A 19,728-nucleotide genomic window follows, 5' to 3' on the forward strand; every position below is an offset into this window, starting at 1 on the left:
GTTAAGTTGCTTTGGTTATAAGCAACAAAAGGTGATTCAAGTTACTTTAAGTTGAAAGGGTAATTTATTACAAAGATAGAGGGGTGTGTCACGGAGTCAAAGGGTAGAAATGCAGTTTGGGCGTCTGGAAGGAGCCAGAAAGTTGACAGTCCATTCTTTGTTTATCTCTGTTTTTCTTGGTGAATCTGCTTCATTCTTCTTTCCTTTACTCTGATTGTCTGTCCTTGCAGGGGAATAGAGTTACCTCATAGTTTATTGTATCACTCTGACCACATACAGAGATTAACCTGCAATTTTCCGTCCCAGTTCCACATCCTGGCTTGCATTAGATCCAACCCTGATTGAGTTGGAGATCATGAGGGGGATTGCCCACTACAAACATGGATGTCGGGGCCCCACCTTTGGGGAAGGGAGGGAGGAAGGAGTTCCCACAGAAGAGAGGCTAGCTCACGGGCTGGGCTGACCCCTAAAAGACGTCACTACAACTTGAATAATGCCACTACGAACAAGTTTGTGGAAGTTACTTTTGTTCTTTGTCCTTGGAGCATGTTCTTCAAGGGGGAATTAGTGGGTCTCAGAGTAGGAACAGTTCATGACTTATCCTTAGACAATGTGAACTGGGCCACGCTGAGACAGGAGAGGAAATAAGGGTGTTAGGAAATACTGGTCTGGCAGCTCTCAAGAGACTTCCTTATCTCCGTGATAGGCCTTTTAAGTCATTGCGGTTCCACCCTCAGAAAGCACTAGAATGAACACACTCTCTTCACATTCCTTCTGCTTTTTATCTTTTGTCCCTTCGGTAGTATTTTTTGAACAGAAGCTTTGAGAGGACAATAAAATCCAATGCTCCTGGAGTAGCATCACATTCTTAAAGGGAGTTATGAACTTGCAAATTAAATTCTTCTCACAAACAAATACCCCACATCCTTTCATCTTTCCTGTTGGTCCCCTTTTCCAGTCCTTTTCACATTTTTCTGGCCCTTGCCACCCTCTGTCTCCTTTCTCCCCTCAGTCTGAAGATCTGAACCATGTCCCTCCAGCATACAGTACTGAGAAATTCCCAACAACTTAAGCTATTAATTGCTCGGGGTAAATGATCACTGTCAAGGATATTGACTACCTGAGTACTTTGCATTTGTCACATTTTAAACAAAATTACATTGTTCTTTTTTTGGTTGAGGCCAGACTTTTAATGTATCTTTGGATTCCTTAATTCATGAATTTGGGAACTGGACAGGAGTCCGTTCAGGACAGCAGGAAGTTGGGGGCAGGGAGTGGATAAGCTAGAGAGAACCAGGACAGAGGATGTCCCAGGTCAACACTGTCCTGGCTGATTCGCAAAAGCCACACACAGGAGGGAAGGGAGTGAGGTCGGCCAGTAAGATGGGAGGCAGTTCACTGACCCAGAAGAAATGACAAAGTGTGGCCTCCGAGCAGGGCAAGCTAGCTACAGAAACTAAGGGTCCTGAGTGGGCAAGAAGGCAAGATAAACTTGGAACCCAAGTGTCCAGATAGAGGGTCCAAGGCATGGATGAAAAATATGTCCAGCTCCAGGGGCCAGAAGGATAACCAGAGAGGTTTGGCTCCATACATCAGCATGGAGAGAAGTATTCACCATGTGTTTTCAGTATATTCTAATTCCCCCAAATTGCCTTTTTTCTTCATTCTATTGCAATGTTCCCATGTTGCTTATTTAAAATTGTACCATTCACAACGGCGCTGTCAGAACATGGCTCTTGGTTCTAAGTCAGAAGTCTCATCCTTTGTCTTATTTTTAAGTGCAAGTGACAAGGGTTGGCACAGCCTGGCAAGTGTGTTCTTGTCCACAGTAAGGTGGCCCTCTGCCGATGCAGGGGGCAGTGTCCCCTGGAGGATCCCTCTGTTCCCAAAAGGGTTCTTCCGTAGGTACAATGGGAAAGTTAGGAGCCCTTTCCTATATCATTCATTGTTTGACATAATCCCACCTAATTTTAAGGGTATAAAGGAAATGGCAGCTGGTTTCTGAGTTTGCAGAGAAAAGTGCTAAAAGCAAATAAATAGTTGGGAAATTGTCTTGGAGTCCATGGCGTGAACAAGGCACTAATGTATAATAGAGGAGCTTTTAACTGTTCTGGGAACATTCTACCAGTGTGTTAGAGAGATGGTTGGCTATTGTTTTTTTGTTTTTTTAAATTAAAGAATAGCAAAAGCCTCTCTCTAGTAGTTTTTGAGGGAGTGCTGTGGGCAAATTACACAAGAGAGGGGGAGGGGAGCGCATGAGCACCATTAAGCAGCTGTCCGTTAGGGAACATTTAATTTAAAATAAGATAAGCATCCATTGTACTGTAAAACAAATATTTTTGCAACATTTCTATCCCTGCCTCCTTACGTTGCTGTTTTCAGACTTTGCTAGAATGTAGGATGGAAAAACAATGTGAAGCTCAGATAGAATATGGCTTGATCCCATTCATCAGGACTGAGGGAAGTATTTGGCATGTGTTTTCAATACATTATAATTCCCCAAAATTGCCTCTTTTCTTCACTCTATTGTAATTTCCCCTATGTTGCCTTATTTAAAATTGTACAATTCATAAAAGATTAATGCTTGCTCCAATGAATATGCTCAAATTTCTCATTTGACATAGAATTACATGTGCTTCTGTCTTTGTTAGTAACTAACCCCCTTTGGGTCCTTAATTCTTAATAAATATTAAGTGATGTATTGGCTTTTATGTTTTTGACTAGAAATTACATGACCATGCATATTCTCAAATAGTGCACCTTTTTGGATAATGTGCTTTTGTAGTAATGAATCAAAACAGATTTGTATTCAAATGCTCCCATGAGTTCAGAATAGAGAGAAAGGGATTCTAGGATCTTTAAGACACTGGGGAACTGTGACTCCACAATGGAATTGAGTCAAATGAAACCTCTGGGATAAACTGAGGAATGTTTTTCTAACCATTAATTCTGGAAGTAAAAGGAGAATTTTTTTTTTAAAAAAGAATATCTCAAATGAGATATTATTAATTATAACAATTATTTCAACTACTCCAGGTTATGTATGATAACTGAATCCATCAAAATGAACATAAGGGACTCTGATTTAACTAGTTTGGACCACAGTTTTTCAAAGCAGTGAACTCCAACTAGTATTTAGTAGGATTTTTTTTACTATGCTGCTGACCTACTTTCAGACGTGGGCTCACAAATCCCAGGCCCCTTAGGAGAGTAGGAAGAAAAGTTAACTTGCTTATATTCTGCAATTTATTACACCAATTTATGGTCCTTCAAGTCTGGGCAGGGGATGGGCTGTTCTTGTTTTATAGAAGAACCTTTTTGTCCTTTGTTGGGGACGTTTCCAGCAATTTAACAATTGACTCTAATAGAATCTTATGAATAAAACTAATGAAAACATGAAGAAATGAACTCTAGAGACCAAACATACAGTAGCTTATTGTTCACTCTCTGGAGAATAGAAATACCTTCTCTAACAAGGTACAATGGTGCAAACAGGAACTAACACTCGAGTTTCAACGAATAAGGCATTCAGGGTCAGGAGAAGGTCTATATTGCTGACCTTAATCTGGTCAGTAAAAATAAACTCCATAAAGGGGTATGAGCCGAGGTAAATGATTCAGCTTTGGGCTGTGTTCAGATGATTATTAAAATTGGTTTAAGAGAGAAACAAACTACAAAATCTAGTTCTTTGTCCTTTGACTCATCTCCATATTTTTTTGAAGGGGCTATATATAATACGTAGTGTTTTCTCATTCACTAAGGCCAATCCTTATTTTGCCTACTCTCTTGGATTCTGGGGAGTATATGGGAAATGTGAAAAAGAAGAATGGTACTATTGAAATACCTAGATGGGCTTTTTTTTCCCCCCAAAGATTTATTAATTTATTTGAGAGAGAGGGAGAGCTCAGAGCCTGACACAGGGCTCCATCTCACGACCCTGAGATCATGACCTGAGCTGAAATCAAGAGTCGGATGCTTAACCGACTGAGCCACCCAGGTGCCCCCCTAGGTAGTTTTTAATTACCAAATTCTTATATCAAGACTTTTATTGGAGTTGCAGTCACAGACTCTGGGCAAATCACTTCAATTCTTTAAGACTCAAAGTCTTATCTGAAGTCCTCATCTATAAAATAGAGGGGTGTATGCGATCAGTGTTTACCTGAGTATGCGACCCCCGCCCTGTGCCACCAGTAGTACATGAGAGAATTTTAGATGACAAATGCTTTAGTGTATGTACTTATTTTACTAGCCTATCAAACCTGTAATGTTTATGAATATTACTGCTTGGAAGTAAAGTAGGTATTATGTTTGTTTTTTTTTAAACAGTTGACCTAAAGAAAAATATTAAGTAAATGATACAGGAATATAACAAAATAGTGACATGTTATTTTTGCATGGGTCTCATCTAGAATATACTAGACTGGATATAATCCCTGAGATATGTTTCAGCTCTAAGTCTGAACTGTCTATAATTTTTAAGCCTTTGTTCCAAATGTTACTCACATTACCCGTAACAGAGAAGCCAACATTAAATAAAACAGAGGTTAATCAGCAAAAGTGGAAAGGAAGAAAACCAAAGTGCTTGAATAATTCTTAGACTTGATCCTCATGCAAGAATTAAAACTGGATACATTTCCTTTGATCTTGCCATAGAATTTGCACTTATCTGTCTGAGCTGCTTCATGCAACACTTTATAAAAGCCTTTAAAAAGACCCCCAACTTGAATTATGAATTCTGTAAATCTGCCCCAAATGTTTATATTATGATCAAAACTGGTGTTCTAAAAGAGTTGCATATTCTGTTTTGGTTGTCCTTTAACTGCTTGTTGGACCAGAAAGATTATAACATACATACTAACTTCATTTATTGGGTACCCAGCAATGGCCTTCCACTTTATAAACTTTGTCTTATGTAATCCTCACAACAACCCTACAAAAGAGGCATTATTTTCCCTATTTTCAGGGTAAGAAACTGTAGTTCTTTGAGATTCCTAACTTGTTAACTATCTTACCCAAGGGCTCACAGTGAGTCTGTGGTGAGCATTTTAAAAAAATGCTACTCAGGTCTGTCCCCTTTCTACACACATGCTTTTCCCACAACATGGAAGTTTTAGGTAAGAGTTTTAAGGAAACATTTCTTTCTCTCTACGTGTGAAATAAAGAGCTCTTTGGCCTCGACTAAGAAAAGCTTTTGGAAGAACTCAAATTCCCTTGATCGGACACCTCGGCTGAAGTTGCAATGACAGGGTGGACCCTTTCTTGAAAGAAAGCAGTGGTTATCCTGGAGATCTGCCATCTCTCTTGACAGCTTATGCCTCATTCTGGGGTCCCTGGATTGCCACTCTTCCTCCGCCTCTGCAGAGAACCACCCGCCCCTCACCGGGATGAAAGCTGGCATCTTCCATTACTGCTTTACTAATCTTTCTTCCGCCACAGTTTATCTGTCTGGATCCCCAGCTCAGTGCCTATTCTCTCACTCCCTTTCCACCAATTTAACTCAGCGAAAGGGACCCCATGGTTTGCCAAACCTGTACAACCCTCCATTACCCCCCCCCCCCCGGACCCCCCCATCCCGTCAACCTTTCCTCCCCATTTATCATCAAGGAGTCCTCTCTGGAATGCTCTGAGGACTCAAAGGAAGACCAGCTATTCATTCCTTGAGAATTCTCTCTGTCATCCAAAATCAATGTGGGAAGATTGGAAGTTAGAAATTATATCTGCAAATAAAATTATCAACCTCTTGATCCTTCCAAAAAAAGTTTTTATATAAAGTAATTTTTTTAACCACAGTAAAAGAAGTATCTTATCAAGTGGGGGAATAAAACTCAAAACATTGACAGTATTTAGAAAGCCGTCTTATTCATAAAGGTGCTAAGGAGAGAAGGGAGCTCCCTCTAAGCATACCTTGTTTAAGACACAATGGCCTCAGTTACAGACAGCTGACAGGTGCTCAGAGCAGTTGCTCAAGGACAAACAGCCCAGCAGAGAAAATATGAATGTAAGCCCTTGGTTTAATCCCACTCCCAATTTTCTCTGTTACCAGCACCTTTCCCATTCACAGGTCAAGTCCTAAATGAGGCTGTGTCATCAGGGGACCTCTCCACAGCCAGACCAACCCACCACTTAATTTCAATAAAGGAGGTTGCCATTTTGCAAGTTAAAAAATGGCCAAATATCACCGATTCCGACCTATATATTTCCTTCCCATCGAAGGAAGATAATGCTCTTGCCTTGTACTTGGTCTCTGTTTCTTTCATTTTCAAGGACGACTCTTCTAGATTGAACCTTTGCAGGCCAGCCCCCCATCCAGACACCATCTTTAGTGCAGACGGATCCCTGGACTTTAGCTTGGATAGGAGTGCTGCTCTGTGACCGATGTTCCTGCCCAACTTGCTTGGGAGAAGGTTTTAACTTTAAAGGACCATATCCTAAGAAAAGTCGGGGACAGGGTATTCCTCAAGGAATTCCCACCACTAAACAGGCTCTGGGCCCCAGAGGCCACTTGGTGCACACATACACCCCCAAACACAGACAACCTCATCTCTGCTATGGACCATGCACATGGACATTTTCTATTATTTCATTAAAAAATGCCAGTGGGTACCCACTAAATTTATTTTGTGACCCAAGAATGGGTCATAACTTACTCTTTGAAAAATACTTCTCTGAGGCCTTCTGGATAAATTATTTGAATACAAGTAAAAACTAATAAATGATCCCCTCCCCCAGAGACTTGCTTTCTGAGTGCCATGACTAGTCTTTCTAGCCCTGCCTCAATCCTTTTGTCACTCTGGCTCAGGGTTTCCTCATCCAGGCGACTTGACAACCGCTCTGGGAATCTTGTCCTTGCCTTCCTTAGGCTTCCACTCCCCGCATCCACCCCCAGCTTCCTGTCCAGAGTTTCTTGCCCCTTCAAAATGTGTGCATGACCTTGATATGAAGTGGTAGCTTCAGGGATTCATTAGTTTGCCGTGTTAGTGATTCCATGTTTTAATCCAATCTTGAAAATTCAAGATATATTTGATACAGTTTATCTTCACAAAGAGCGCCACACACAAACAAGTGAACCCTAGTACTAACATCATAACTCTCAATTACGAAAGACACTGAGATTGAGAAATGGCAAAATTATACTTCTCAAGTATTTTTTTCAATGTCTGTTCTATTTTCCAAGATTTAAAAGAAGTCAGAATTTTTCTTCATAGCTTTTCTTATAGATTGTAGTATTTATTTGTGGTTATTTGGTCAATCACGATCTCCTCTCCATTAGATCCAAGTTGGGTGAGATCAGAAACTCCTTTGATCACTCCCCAGCACCTAGCACAAATGCTTGGGTTGTAGTACGTTTCAGTAACTACTTGTTGAGTGAGTAAATAATGTGTCCTTTAAGAAGACTTCAGTAAGATCTCTTTTTCCACAAAGGCTTTTGAACTTTCTCTCATGCCTTATAAACTAGAATACTGAGTATAAATTTTCACTGAATCAAAAAATACATGTACAGCCCTAAAGGTTTGAGTTATTTTTAGGGTCCCACTGGGTTATACTCTCCCTGCAAAATAAACACATGAGAATCCAACCCCAAATGTACTTCCTCATAATAATAGCTGCCATCTTGCCTAGCTTATCGTAACTCCAGGAGGTGGGTGCTGGTATTATTGCCCAATATACAGAAGAGGAAATTGAGGCTCAGAAAGGCTTAATCCAGGCCTCTGGATTCCATGCCATTTTGTCTTTATTCTACCCTTTTATGAAGCATCTTGTCATCTTTTTTAAAAAGTGGTGTTTTTTTTATCTCTCCATCCTTCTGAAAATCTTTTTTTCTTAATTTTTTTGAAAGATTTTATTTATTTATTTGAGAGAGAGAGAGAGTGTGTGTGTGTGTGTGTGAGAGACAGAGAGAGGGAGAGAGCACAGAGGGAGAAGGAGAGAGAGAAGCAGACTCCCTGCTGAGCAGGGAGCCTGACATGGGACTCGATCCCAGGACCCTGGGATCATGACCTGAGCTGAAGGCAGACGCTTAACTGATTGAGCCACCCAGGTGCCCCCATCCTTCTGAGAATCTTTTGTGCAAAGAGAACATTAAGAAATGTCATGGAAGGGGCACCTGGGTGGCTCAGTTGGTTAAGTGACTTCCTTTGGCTCAGATCATGATCCCGGAGTCCTGGGATCGAACCCTACATTGGGTTCCCTGCTCATCAAGGAGCCTGCTTCTCCCTCTGACCCTCTCCCCTCTCATGCTGTTTCTCTCTCTCTCTCTCTCTCAAATAAATAAATAAATAAAATCTTTAAAAAAAAAAAAAGAAAGAAATGTCATGGAAGGGGGCTCCTGGGTGACTTAATCGGTTAAGTGTCTGACTCTTGATTTTGGCTCAGGTCATGATCTCAGGGTCATGAGATTGAGCCCCGTGTCGGGCTCCAGTGGGCATGGAGCCAGCTTAAGATTCTCTCTCTCCCTCTCCCTCTACCCCTCCCTCCCCACTCTTTCTTCTACTCTGAAAAAAAAAAAAAAAAAAGAGTCATGGATGGAAAAGGAATGAGCTTCAAAATCAGGTTATTCCGAAAGAGAATGTGTAATGTCATCATGGAGGGGCTCCTTAAAGATGTTTACACAAGTTTTGAACGTGCCATTTAAAAAATGTGTCTTTTCTCAATGCAAGTAAATGATCAGTCTTTCAAATAGCATCACTACTGCCTGATCTTAGGTTATGTTCTTTCAAATATAAATGGATATCACAGTGATTGAGAGGAGAAGTAGCTGGTACTAAAATAAAACATCTAAAATGAAGAAGAAGAAGTAATTTGTAGTTAAAAAAAAACAGTATTCTAAACAGTTTTTAAATTTAAAAGGGAGTTTTGTTCATCTATAATTCTATGAATAATTTCTACCTTGGAGCATGGAAAGGTTCTTGAGATATATTTTAATCTGCAAGCTCTATGCCTTTCATCTTGCCAGTTCCCTCTAATTGAGTGGCTAGAGTGTGCAAAAGGTGTTAAATGGGGCTCAGGGGAGCAGGGGCTGAGTCTTCTGATTTTTACAAAAGCAGTGGCAATTTTTTATTACTTTTTTTCAGTTATTTGCATTTCAAAAGGACACATATCCGGATATTGTTTTGTCTCTCATAATTGATCATCACAGTGAGGTGCTTTAAGAATCTGGCTGGCAGCAAACACAGTGACCACCCAAAGCACTCAATAAATGCTTAGTGAGTAAAAACTGATGTTAAGATTGACCTCAGTGAGCACCAGGTTGAGAGGCTGATGAAGATCAATCCACATTGCTTTTGCTCTTTGCTTTTCTTGCCCAACCCTACCTTTGACCTCGGGAACTAAATTGAGATTCTTTCTGCTGGTTCATGGTGGAAATGGGCCAGTAATTAAGTAACAAAGTATTTACTGATAACATTAAGGCAACTGCTTTGTGGCCCCCCCCCACCCCCCCCACCCCCGCCGCCCCCATGGTTGATTTCCACCTGCAGTCAGTCCAGCTGGGGCCTGGACAGCAGCCAGGGAAGCCAAGGTGGTCCAGCCCCTCCGACCATCCGGAGAAACAAACCCACGGAATCATGGTTAGGTGTACATAATCAAAGTGGGAAATCATGCAGATAAACAATGCTGCTTTGATAGCCAACTCTAATCTCGTCCCAAAGAAGAAGTTAGGGAATAAGATGAAAAGTAGATTTTAGAGTTTCAGGGGTTGGTCATTTTGTGGTACTAAAGGAGCAGTGGAAAAAGAACTATGCACACAGATGGGGAAGACTGGTTAGAGTTCCTCCCACACTGCCTCACTGTGGGGTCTGGGGTCATTTCTTACCTGCCTGGTCTGGGAAGTTCCCATCAGCTAAAAAAGTGTGTACCTGTTGAGCAGAAACCATAGAAACCTCAGTTCCTTACATTTCACGTCATGGGAAATCAATCGTTTTCCTTCTTTTAGAGAAAGATAATATAGTAGCAATATAAACATTTTCTTAAATCATGTAACTATCATAACTCTAACAAAACTCCCTTTTGTAGGTTACATCCCACATGCATGGTTCAAATATAGTTGCACTCATAGTGTACATACATTTTATGCAGGAATATTTAACAGTAAATAAATCCACCCACTTGAACAACAACAACAACAAAAAACCCTGTCCTTTGATTTGTTTACTGAAATATACTATATGCATTGCCAGATCTTTTATGTGACAAGTTCTTGCATAAGTTTTGTTATTTCTCTTTCTTTCTAGAAATGAAGGATCCTGCAGGACATTTGACATTTTGCTTGACTTTTGGACTTGCTTTGTCAGTGGGATTTTAGTTTGTAAACTAAACTTTATTATTTTTTTAAAGATTTTATTTATTTATTTGACAGAGAGAGATCCAGCGAGGGAAAGAATACAAGCAGGGGGAGTGGGAGAGGGAGAAGCAGGCTTCCCGCTGAGCAGGGAGCCTGATGCCGGGCTCGATCCCAGGACCCTGGGATCATGACCTGAGCCGAAGGCAGACACTTAATGACTGAGCCACCCAGGCGCCCCTGTAAACTAAACTTTATACACAGTTGGATTAAACAGGCATTTAAAATCACCATGACCTTTGGGTACTCCCAAGTTTCCATATGGCTTCGACTCCTGCCATGCTATTGAAATTTTTCCTCCTGAAATGAGGGACCACTTCCACCATTTGAAAACACTCTCCTGTCTGCCTACATGACCCCACACTCTCCTGGTGCCCCTCCTACTTCTTTAGCCACACCTCGGACTTCTTTGTTGACTTGTCCTCCTCGACACCATCTTTAAATGTTGGGGTTTTGGGGATTCAATCAGGAGGCCTAATTTCTTCTCTCGAATATCCTTTCCCTAGGGCAGTAATCTACACCCATGGTTTTAAATACTTCCCCAACCAAGCCTCCCCTCTAAGCTCATATACATCATATATTCAATCTACTTATCCATCTGCCTCTGCCATTTCCCCAGTTTCACTGATGTTTGAAGATGCTGATGGAAATAATCACAAAAGCATCTTAGAGCATGACCATCCTTAAGAATACAGAACTTTCTTAACAGGCACCTCAAAGTCAATATCCCCCAAACAAAACTCTTGATTCAACCCAATCCCCACCCCCAGAACATTCCCTCCCTTAGTTTTCTTCCATCTTATTGAGTGGTACCATCTTCCATCCAGTTGCTAAATCCAAAAGGCCCTGCCATACTCTGTTCCTCCCTCCCTCTTTTCTCTCGCTTTCAATAAATCTTGCCTTTTCTACCTCCTTGAATATTTTTCATCTTCCAACAGTTTCTCCAGCTGTAAGCCACTCTCCACTCTTGCCCGGATCACTGCCGTAGTGGCCTGACTTCCTGTTCCCACCAAAAGATAACCAGAGTTATTTTTTTTTTTAATATGAATTGAATCATGATACAGCATTGTTTGACCACCTTAAACCGATTGTGCTTCCAATAAAATCTAAACTTCTTTCCTGACCCACATGATCTGGTCTCTTCCCCTTTTCCTGTCTTGTCTTACCTGTTCCTTGCTCTGCACATCTCGGCCACACTGAAATCCTTTCTCCAACTGAATATACCAACATCTTTTCTCCTTCAAGGCCTTGTACTTACTGTTCCTTCTAGTTGGGACGCTGCTGCCCCTTCTTTTTGTTTGTCTACCTCCTGTTTTCAGGCCTTGGTTTCAGTGTGACCTCCTCCAAGAAGCCTCTCTCTACCTAACTACACACATATACACACCACACACACACCATTAATATCCCACCGCATATTTCCATTTATAACATTTATCACATATTTAATCATGCATTTTTTCTTTGTTTATTGACCAAGTGCTTCTGCCACTTATCTTTTCACTAGTTAATAACATATGAATATTTGTTGAATGAATAATTTACAAAATGTGAACATAAAATAGCTGGCCTTTAAAAAGGGGGGTAAACTATTTAAACTTAAAAAAAATTTTTTAAGTATTTCCTTTGCTTGGAAGTCTTCAGGTTTATAATCACTTGAAATATAAGCCAATAAAATAATTTTAAGTAACAGTGCTTTCTGTGAACTGGCCTACAAGCAAAGAAAGACGGTATTTGTATATTTGTTGGGAATGTGAAACTGAAGACTGAAGAAATTGATAGAAGTAATCATAGAAGAGTCATAGAGCAGGACCATTCTTAGTAATTCAGAATTTTCTTCTACTGGTGTTTATGGGAAGAGGTAATGTCCATAATGGCATCAGCCAAGGCTGCTCTCGCAATTATCAGTCACAATAAAGAAATCATTCGATCTGACAAATGAGTGACAAGAGGGTTTTATCATCCCAGTTCAGATAAAACGTCCAAACATCTGGGATTCTCTCAGAGTTTAGAATCTTTTCCTGGTTTATAAAGAATGCATTTTTAAAAAGCATCTGGTTTGGACTTCTTCCAATTTGGTAAACAGTTGAAAATATCCCATAGTGTGAATTAGCCAATCCATTCAAATATTTTGAGGGAAAGGAATCTGCAGTGAGTGATATTATGGAATTAGAAAGCGAGCTAATTTTATACTATTCTTTGATTTAATAAAAATAAGTGCAAATTTTTTATTATCCACTATGATGGTACAGATGGGTAGGAATATTTATTGCTTGAATTAATTAGGCTTCTATGGTTTTAGTATTTTATGAGCATGCATCTATTGATCAAGAAAGGAAATTAGTTCAGATGCACAATCAGGACTACGGAGAGCCGGGATGAGAGGCCAAGTGAGGCTTCCCAGAACCTCTCCGCCTTTCCTTTAAATAGTGTGACCCCCAGCAGAAGTGGCACTTGTGCCCGAGTGTGGGCCTGCAGGCAAGGTCACCGCCGCAGGGAGCCAAGTGGCCCATACTAAGAACGAAAGCTGAGCAGAGACTACACAGAGAAGGGGGGAAGAGCAAAACCAGGGTGTTTACATCAGCCAATGACTTCTGAGCCGGAGAGAGATTTTTTTTTAAGTTAATACTCAAACAAGAAGTTATAAACATCCTCTTTACTTCTCTGAGAGCTTACAGGCACAGCTCCAACACAGAGCAAAGAATCAACTGAGAGAGCAGGGGGTGACAGAATTTCCCGGACAACAGGTGGCCGCTGCAAGCCCTTTGCAGTGCCGAGGGAAGAGACACTTGCCTTCTGCTCCACGTGCGTTCCTATCTGGCCCACGACAGAAGCACACTTGATGAAGCTTCTCTTCCTAAAAGGGCCACTTTGGGCCACTGCAGATGGAGAAAGAAAACGAAAAGCCTTCATGCAAGGAAATAACAATTTTGATGACAACAAGCATGGATGAGGAACAGCATGAAGCCTCGTAGGAGATAACTTAATAAAAATGTCCAGGGAAAGAAAAGGAAAAGATCCTGGGGCACCTGGGTGGCTCAGTCATTAAGCATCTGCCTTCGGCTCAGGTCACGATCCCAGGGTCCTGGGATCGAGCCCCACATCGGGCTCCCTACTCAGCGGGAAGCCTGCTTCTCCCTCTCCCACTCCCCCTGCTTGTGTTCCCTCTCTCGCTGTGTCTCTCTCTGTCAAATAAATAAATAAAATCTTAAAAAAGAAAAGGAAAAGATCCTGACAGGCCAACACAGATACAGTGACCTCAGTGAAATCTAGTTAAGAATCACATCTGATGCTCAGTGAGGAGGGAATAAAAGTTAACACCAGAACTGTTCCATGTATTTTTATATATAAATTTTGATTGGGTCAGCTATTTGGTTAAGTCTATGTTGTTAGTTGTCAAAGTATGGATTCAATCAATCTCAACTTATTTATTTATTTTTAATAAATTCCCGTATTAAAAAACAATCTAAAAGGGGCACGTGGGTGGCTCAGTCGTTAAGCGTCTGCCTTCGACTCAGGTCATGACCCCGGGGTCCTGGGATCGAGCCCCGCATCGGGCTCCATGCTCGGCGGGAGGCCTGCTTCTCCCTCTCCCACTCCGCCTGCTTGTGTTCCCTCTCTCTCTGTGTCTCTCTCTGTCAAATAAATAAATAAAATCTTAAAAAAAAAAAACAATCTAAGAGGTTGGTTAAAGAAAGAAGGCTGTCCTTCACAAATCCACCTGCTAGTTGCAGTCAAGGTTCCAAAGTGGGCGGACCCCTTGGAGAACAGGGGTAGGAGGGGCAGGGATGCATATTAATGGAATACGAATGCTTCTGATCCTATGATGAGAGGTTGAACAAAGCTGGTGTTTGTCCACTAGACCACAGTCTCCCAAGGCCACCGGAGGCCAGTGCCAGGGATGGCAAAGAATGTGTTATGACAATCATTCCAGGGGAGAGATGACAGACCTGAGAGTTAGGAAAGCAGGATTTGAGAACAGAATCTGTACCAGCAGCCGGCTGAGTGACCCTGCTCAATGCTCCTACTCCCGTCTCATTGTTGACAACATTCTCCCCTCGGTCCCAGAACCTTCTCTGGCTTTACTCCACCTACCCTCACTCTCTGTGGCTCATCGATTCCTCAGCTCTTCCCAGAGAAGCTCTCAGCGGTTTGGACTCATAAACTCACCTGGACCGGGGCCTCTTGCCAAGAGCCTCTCTCTGCTTGCAGAGGATCTAAGACATTTCTCTACTCCACCTGTGCCACCTCTCCCATCCCCCCATACCTACCTATCAAAGTCCAATGCCTTCGAGGCCAGGTCAGATCCTGAGTTCACCAAGAAATGTCCTCAAGTCTTCTCAGAATATTTCCCCTGCCTCCAGAGTTATTTATGTATATATCTCCCTTCTGCTGTTCCTTGATTATGGGTTCCTCCAAGAAGAGATCAGCTCTTCTTTGCTACAGCCCCTAGCATTTGCTTTATTGAGTCTTTTGTGTTGCTTTGAACAAAATATTTCTAAGTTTTTATTAAATATATATCACTGGGATAAGTGTAAAAGAACTGGTTGGGTTATTTCATACACATTCTGACAAGTGTTTTCTTTTTTTTTAAAACTCTCTTGTTCCCTTGTTGAGATATAATTCACATATTATACAATTCACCCATTTAAGAGTGTATAACTCAGTGATTTTAGTGTATTCACAGGCTTGTGTAACCATCACCACAATCTAATTTTAGAACAGTTTAGCCTCTCCAGAAAGAAACCCTGGATCCAATACCAGGTACCCCCATCCCCCTCCCCTCAGCCCCTGGCAACCACTAATCTACTTTCTGTCTCTAGATATTTGCCCATTCTGGATATTTTATGTAAATGGAATCATACAGGATGTGGTCTTTTCTTTCTTTTTTTTTTAAGATTTTATTTATTTGACACAAAGAGAGAGACAGCTAGAGAGGGAACACAAGCAGGGGGAGTGGGAGAGGGAGAAGCAGGCTCCTGGCTGAGCATGGAGCCCAATGCGGGGCTGGATCCCAGGACCCTGGAATCATGACCTGAGCCGAAGGCAGACGCTTAACAGCTGAGCCACCCAGGCACCCCTATGTGGTCTTTTCTGATCTAAGCTTTACGATATTGAAACATTCAGAGATTTTTCTTTTTTTTTTTTTTTAGATTTTATTTATTTATTTGACAGAGAGAGAGAGCACAAGCAGGGGGAGATGTAGGCAGAGGGAGAGGAAGAAGCAGGCTCCCCGCCGAGCAGGGAGCCCGATGTGGGGCTCCATCCCAGGACCCCGGGACCATGATCTCAGCCGAAGGCAGACACTTAACCGACGGAACCACACAGGTGCCCCTCAGAGATTTTTCTTTTTAAAAGGTTGGCTCCTTTAGAGGGGCACCTGGCTGGTTCAGTTGGTAGAGCACGTGACTCTTGATCTCGGGGTCATGAGTTTGAGCCCCACTTTGGGCAAGAGATTACTTTAAAAAAAATGTTGTAGTTTAAAAGGTTGGCTCCTTCGCTGTGAATTGTGTAAGACTGTTGAATCACAGACCTGTACCCCTGAAACAAATAATACATTATATGTTAATAAAAAAAATAAACATAAAAAAATAAATTAAAAGGTTGGCTCCTTTAAATAAACCTCTGGCAAAACCCAGTCTGGAAGGGAGAAATCATTAATCAGACAGTGACAGTGAATGATCTTTTTAAGGGTATTTGTATCTTAACAGAGAATAACAATGCCATCACACAAATAAGTGACTCATTTAAGGGGACGACACTTTGGGCAAATGTGAAACCCAAGGCAGGAGCAGCTGTCCTCTCCCGAGGCTGGCTCTTGCCTCTGGAATATTCCAGCCCTTCAGCAGACCCTGATGGGAGGAACTGTCAAGTTCTTGGAAAAGGCCAAAACTTTGCTGTGTTATCTTCTAACAGGACGAGGTACAGTTTTTCGACAATCTTTGCAAAGTGGCCTGATAATTAAACCCATCCTCTGAAAAAACAAGTGTAAACCTTTATTACCAATTCATGGATTCTAAGATACAGATTTTTTCCCCCACACTTAAATGTTCCTTCATTTGGGATGCATCTTGTCGTTGCATCTGGCCTGGTGGCGGTTATAAAAGAGTTGTCATTTCCAACACAGCCACAAACCTGTCACGGCTGTTCATAGGGCATTTCAATTAAGACGTGGCCTGGTTGTCACCACCTGTGCCGAGTCCCCAGGCCATCCACAATGTCTTCAGAAATTTACACTATGATTTGACATTGACATTCTATATACCCATTGCCCCTGACGGCACAGAGAATGATATTACGTGAAGGAACACAGGTATGTTGACCGAGGGTTTAAAAAAACGGATTCAGAAGACTCAGACTCTGCATGCAAAAAAGTTTTAGGAAAACCCTAATCTGATATTTTCCTTTCTATGTATGTATGTATTTATGTGAGAGTGGTGTGTGATTTTTAAAAATCAGTCTAAGTAAGTCCGAAGGAGTTATTTTCAAACTTTTTTTTTTTTTTAAAGCTTGTGTTAGAGTTTCATTAGCAGGCATTTCTTTCTTAATGATATATTTTACAATCTTAAATTCTACATCTTCAGCTTGGTGTATGCCTGGTGTGTTATCTCATCCCATGACAAATGGAGCCGAATTCTCAGAGAGATTCAAGCCAGCAGGGCTAGAAAACCGAGTCTTATGTCAGGAAATTTTGAGGTTACTTCTCATGCCCCACTGCTGTACAGAGAACAACAACAACAACAGAAATCATGATGGAGACAAGTAAGTTGCAATACACAAGGTTCGAGTGGGATTCAGTGTTCAGAGTGCTGGCCAGCAGCCTGGAGATGCTCTATAAGCTCCTGGAGTCCTCCGGAGGATTGCAGAACTCCATAAACTCTATGCTGACATCATCCCTGTCTGGGCAAAGACAGGACCAGCAGCCACCCAAGAACGGCCTTTCAGAATCCCTAATGAATTAATCACCACAAGCCGGAGCTGGAGAGGGAGAACGTGTTCCTGCCATCAGTCTGCCTTTGCCCAGGGGTCCCACCTCCCATTCACCAATTAACTTTACAGTCGCATCTGCCTTTCCTGCCAAGCTCTCCCATAAAGGAATTTATCACCTTCTGTTCTGCTTTTCTTCCCAAATGTGAATCAGAAACCAACAGTGCCGTTTAAAAAGGCACTTTCAGCAAATCCAATTATGCTCCCAAGCACCTTTACGTGGAATGAGTGAGCTCTTCTGCATTTCCTTTTGTGGCTTTATTAACCATGCTGGCCAGAAGCTCGCTGCTAGCTGGGGCCAATAATAATAGGAAACATTTGTTGTGTGCCAGGCACTGTTCCGAGGGCTTCATATCGATTACCTCATCTAATCCTCGCAAGAATCCTATGCAGCAAGCACTGCTATTACACTCATGCTACAGATGAGGAAACTGAGTCAAAGAGAAGGTAACAAACTTGCCCAAGGTCACACAGCTCTAGACAGAGGAGATGAGGGTTGAACCCGGGCAGGCTGGCTCCAGAATCTGTGCTCCAGCCACCATCGTGTTTGACCACGAGAAAAGATGATCAGGCTCTTCACTTTGCCTTTTCATAAGTAAAGAACGTGAAGGTTAGCTTGTCTTGGGCTTTTTACACCTTTAAAATCAATCTTCCTTAGAACTCGATATATATAAAGCCTCCAAGTTTGAAATGGGGGCAAGGTACCTGTAGGTACCCTGTTTGGCTTTCCTCCAGACCCCTGAGGGGGTCTTGGGCCCTGGGAGCTTCTGGAAAACCTCTGCCTAAATGCCTCCTCTTGACAAGTTACTTGAGAGCTCAGAGAAGCAGTAATCTCCCCAGGCTGCAGGCAGAAAGAGCCCAGCTCTCCTGCCCAGCTCCCGCTCCCTGGCCCTGCCCCAGCACGCTGCCTCTGCATGTCGGTTAGCGCCTGCGACTCGGCACTTAATGAGGACAAACAAATGTGCTCATCGCATTGAGTTCAAGTGTGAATGATGTGATCATTCTGCTCCTGCTTAGCAATCCTTTTTCTGGAAAGATCTAGGACAGATGCTGCAAAGCTTTGAACATAAACTCCCAGATAACAGTGGCATGCTTAGAGGGAAGTCCTGAGAATCAGAGCCGCAGGGTAGCTCCGTTCGTGAATCAATCTCCACTAGTCTCATCTTCAAGGGAGGCTCTTGTCCAGCTCTTACTATTCTCTCATCCCAGATATTGTTTGGAAGTCTGTCCTTCTAACTTATCCCTAATAAGATAGGGGACAGAAATCCTAAACCACCTGAGAAATTTCAAAGCGTTCATTCAAGCTGGTAATATCTCTTTCTGGGAGTATAAGTCACCAACTTCGTCTGTATGGATCACTCTGGTATCTACGGAGAGCCCACAAAGCGTCGTCGTTTTGAAAGCATTGTCGCTTAAAAATGAATCTGGGTCCTTTCTTTTCTAGCAGGTGCTATCAAGACCTCCTCTGAGGGCTCAACCCAGAGAGATGGAATAATTGGCCATGAAATAATAGTAACATACAATTACCACTCTGTATGTCTAAGCTAATAAAGAAATGAGCTTTTGTTTGCAATACTTTCCTTTGTGTTAACTGAACGTTTACTACCTGACATGATAGTTTGACAACTTTTTCAGGACTCTGGTCACATGTATGAAAAACTGAGGCACCCTTGCCTCCCTTTCTGGCCTTGTATGAGACTGTTTTTGATAACCTCAATACTGTGTTATATTTATGTAGGATATAAGGGGGGAAAAGAAAGAATTATGTTCTCATCCAATACTGATAAAAAAAATTCCATCTTCCTCTCTGTGAACAGATGCATAGAGTCAAATGCCTCCACACTATGATGTTCTGCATCTCTGGGCATCTTCAGATTTGTCTGCCGTCATCCGTGATACCCTCGGCCAAGTTATTTATGCTCACACTTAATTTCTCTCTAGAAATAATGCCATGAGAAATATAAATTCCTTCTTGCTCTGGCTTGAGATCAGGAGCTCTAAGCCATAATGTGGCAAATTGTGGGGAAAATGAGCTGCTCAGTTAGGAAAGACGTTGTTAACAGAGGAGGAGAATCCTTCTGCTTTCAGTTAAGATGGCTGTCTCCTCGGGTCTCACGTCAATCTGAAGTCAGTAGTCTGGGGCAAGAATAAGCAGTGAGTAAACATCTTCTTGACCGAATGCAACCAAGTACAAAGGAAAATCATATACCGTCCTTCAGAAAATACTCTAACAATAAATGCTATTAGAATTGCCTCATTTCTTCCAGTAATTCTTCGAATGCAATCTCTCTTAAGTGAAGCATTTTCAAGGTTAGAGTCTCTGGGGATGTGACCCAAACAGCATGTTGAAAAGTCTTCCCAAGTTTTTTGTTGTGTCTACCCTAAGTAAGAACGATTTCTCTCAATGG

At 41.9% G+C, this 19,728-nt stretch overlaps 1 long non-coding RNA gene across 1 annotated transcript in view; it reads left to right on the top strand.

Annotated features, from left to right (window-relative positions):
- Window positions 1-17,945, top strand: part of LOC118535482 (uncharacterized) — a 48,112-nt gene extending 30,167 nt beyond the window's left edge. The window contains exon 3 of the long non-coding RNA XR_004917213.2: window positions 16,918-17,945. This is a non-coding gene — a long non-coding RNA (uncharacterized LOC118535482). The remainder of the gene's footprint in view (window positions 1-16,917) is intronic.
- The last annotated feature ends 1,783 nt before the right edge of the window (window positions 17,946-19,728 follow it).

This window comes from Halichoerus grypus, chromosome 3 (assembly GCF_964656455.1).
Source record: "Halichoerus grypus chromosome 3, mHalGry1.hap1.1, whole genome shotgun sequence".
NCBI lineage: Eukaryota > Metazoa > Chordata > Mammalia > Carnivora > Phocidae > Halichoerus > Halichoerus grypus.